Below are 3574 nucleotides of genomic sequence, written 5' to 3'. Positions count from 1 at the left end.
ACAGCACTCCCTCACTCGTCTCCCTTCCCATGGAGTTCTGTTTGTACTCATTTCTAAGTCTATAACCCAGACCACTCATTCCACATCCATCCTCCCTTTTAAGGAGTTGACGGAAAACAATCTATGCTGAAACAAAGAAAATTCTGTGATTTCAAAGCCCCTGAGGGGAGGGGTACCTAAGAGTCAATGACAAATTGGTGTGACAAGGGCAACCATCTCGTGTCCATTCTGTCTTTGCTCCTCCAGGCTGAGTCAGGCCAGCCAACGGATTGCCTAGACTATCCAGTAGGATAACACTTTGTTGGATCGAAATTCTTTACGTATACACGTCTGTATTCTGTTTGTGAAGTCTCACAACACGAAACTAAATTACATCACTGTGAATCCTGTTCTGAGGACTGAGACCTCGATTTCACTTTACTAGGAAGAGCTGTTCTTTAAATGCTTGGTCTGAAGAGGTTTTACATGATACTCATAGATTTTCAGAGCAGGCCCCAGTTTCAACTGCAGCCCTGTCAGCACATCATTTCTCGTCATCAAGAGCAGGGATTTTCCACCAATTTCCTGTTCCTGAAAAGCTTGCTCCTCAAATCCTGCTGTTCGGAAATAATTGACGACGTCCATCACAGCCCAGTCTGCAGGATCGGGAGGCCTTCCATTTTCCATGGAACTCCAGGAAGCACAGACGGCCCAGGAAAGCCAGGCTGTACTGTAGGGATCCTCCGCCTGGTCCCTGCTGGACCGAGGTCCCCGAGGGCAGGGCTGCACGCTTTCCGGAAGGGCGTCTCTCCAGGGCCAAAGGATGGCCGCCCTTCCGGCATGCAGTCACTGAGCAACTCGCCATGCCGGGCTGCAGGACAGCTTCTGCCCCTATGAGATTTAGGGGAAATTCTGCCAAAAAAAATCTCAGGGAAAACCAAGGCGGTCTGCCTGGGTGGGAGCTCCTAGGGGTGTGGCGCCGAGCCTAGCACCCTGTGCAGTCCTGCCAGCTCTGCCCTGCTCCACTCCAGGTGACAAAGTGCACGCCTGCGGGGCGCCCAACACACAGGGATCAGCACTGGCATTTTTAAAACTGGACTCTCTTTGGAACTCTAGCCCTGCCATACATTTGTAAACCCCAGCTCTTCCCTATGATCCCTTCATGTCTTGAAAACCATTATCAGCTGATTATATGAGTAAATCTTAAATTACACAGTTTAGCTGCCAGAACAAGGTATATTCTTGTGTATAAAAGCATTGAGGTACAGTTTTAATACTTATTAAATACCTTATTTATTAAACATATGTAGCCATCTATTTAAATTCTCTGGAAGCTTACTGTTGAACACTTAGCAAAAACATAAGTACTCAGGTGTAAGTCTCTAATTTAGCTTTTTGTTAACTTGAATAGAGCTTTATAACCTTTAGTAAAAGATGGCTGCCAGGCACTTGGCTGCCTATGAGGTCACCAGACAACATGGAGGAAAGCCATAAGGTTTAAACAAGACATGTTTTTCCAAATAATAATTGCTTACACATATATGCACAGTTGTATCCAAGTTACATACACATCAGTACAGTTAAAGCTAGCTTACATTTACACATACAGTTAAATAAGTCACATATATGTACAGACACACACACACACACACACACACACACACACACATATATATATCCATTTTTAACATAAACAGTTTGGAGAATCATCAGCTAATTTTAACATGGAAACCAACCATAATTAACTTTTAAATTCAGTGTTTACAGGTATAAGAAACCACAACAGACATAGCTGACATTCCCTGTGATCTTTTACAATCTTCCAAATTTACAGCATACACCCTGACCTTTTATAACCTCCCATGTTTTCTCAGTCCATTTAGGCATTTACTTCAGACAAATTTCCCTCTTCCTTTTTTAAACATAGAAACTCTTACCAGAATCTTTCTTGTGATTTCCCTCAGTAGTGTAGGATACAATGTAAAGCTGCAATGTTTTATACAAGAACAGAAATTCATGCATATACCATAACAAGAATAACTCTGTATCAACATTGTACCAATGTGAAGCATCTTTAACTAGCAGTAGTTTTTTAATCAATAATAATTTATAACCAACCCTTTTCAATAATGACAAATATTTATAATCTATTGAATCTGAGTGCTACAGCATTATAACACAGTCCAGTGTCTCCATAAGGGTGTTTACCTCAGTTCAGGAGACTCATTGAATCGTCGAAAATGCTTTGTCCTGTCAGCCTTTTGGCTTTGGATGCTAGGGAAGTATATCAGATAAAATACACTGTTAGAAGTGCTTGGGGAAGGTGTGAGAGCACACAAGAAATTCATTGCAGGAAACAACTGATATATTAAAAGCCCAATAACACCAAATACTCCTTGAGATTTGGGTTCCTCTGGAAGAATTCCCTAATTCTTCTAGGTATAGCTTTACCATATTCAGTTGAATTCTTACTACATTCTTCTGGCTTATAGCAATCAAAGTCTGAGCAAGAACACACCCTCCTTCTTGGGTTTCTTTTCTCAGGTGTCTTTCCATGGCAAGAAGAAAAGTGAGCCACAGAAAACCCCATCAAAGCTGGAGTCATTCCTCACAATCTGCTTCGTTTCCCTTTTCCAAGTCACAAGTGGATTATCAACGTGGAGCTCCCCAGTTGGGCAAAGAACCTACCCCTTTGAGATCACACACTATCCCACTGATTTTTCTCTCCCTCTTTTTCTTTGTACTGACCCTGAGGCAAGTCTGCTGAAGACCCTGACTTAGTTCCACATTTGAGGAGGGGAATGCAGAGTGCTCACATCCTGAGTTGAATTTTTCCCTGGGCTGCTGTGCCAAACTGTGTGTGATTGTCTGCATATGTGCTTGAGGGTCTTACAGGCAGGAATGCCCTAAGCAGGGAGGCAGCTGGCCCACTAGAGAACTGGACTGAACACAGCTGGTTAGTGATTTCCTCCTTCTGCCCTCAAATATCTAATATTCAGATATCAAGTGTGGAACACGATCACTTCAGAGACTAGGAAGACCTAACACTAGACAGGCAGCAGGACTCAAAAGCAAGGCAGCCCTCCCCAATAAGCTCTTCACTTCCAGTGGTGGATGCAGTGGTGAGAAGTCAAATGCCCTTCCACCCTCACAGGAGTTCCACATGTGCCCTCTCTGTCACAGCTCATGGAGGGAATGCAGAGCTTAGCTGAGGGGGAAGGATGGGCTGGAGCTCCAGCTGAATCATTGAGGGTCATGGCAGTGGGTCCCTGTATGTGTCTTGGGAAAGCATCAGGAAGAGAACTGAAATACGGAGGCTTGTTTGTCCAAGACACTGGAGATCAAGGTGAAAGGTTTGGATGTGTATGAGTTCCTGTTCCTGGATGTATATGTATGTGTGTCCCACTCAATGGGGTCCAGATTTCTTGAACATGGTAGATGCACAAGAAGATTGAGAACATCCTAGAGCTGTCTGACGTCCTGCAATAAAGACAACTGCCAGGGGTCAGCCCAAGCAATTGACAGGTTCCAGAGAGGAGGCAAGGAGTAGGTGAGTAAAGAATTCAGTCAGGCCAGGCGGTAGTGGCGTATGCTT

The 3574-nt window shown here is 44.0% G+C and overlaps 1 pseudogene; it reads right to left on the bottom strand.

The window, feature by feature from the left end:
• Positions 1–312: 312 nt before the first annotated feature.
• On the bottom strand, positions 313–755 carry LOC143268282 (sterile alpha motif domain-containing protein 13 pseudogene; annotated as a pseudogene).
• Between the last annotated feature and the right edge of the window lie 2819 nt (positions 756–3574).

The sequence above is a fragment of the Peromyscus maniculatus genome, chromosome 13 (assembly GCF_049852395.1).
Source record: "Peromyscus maniculatus bairdii isolate BWxNUB_F1_BW_parent chromosome 13, HU_Pman_BW_mat_3.1, whole genome shotgun sequence".
NCBI classification, from domain to species: domain Eukaryota; kingdom Metazoa; phylum Chordata; class Mammalia; order Rodentia; family Cricetidae; genus Peromyscus; species Peromyscus maniculatus.
Note: the sequence above shows the minus strand (reverse complement) of the source record. Positions and strands in the feature narration are given on the sequence as shown.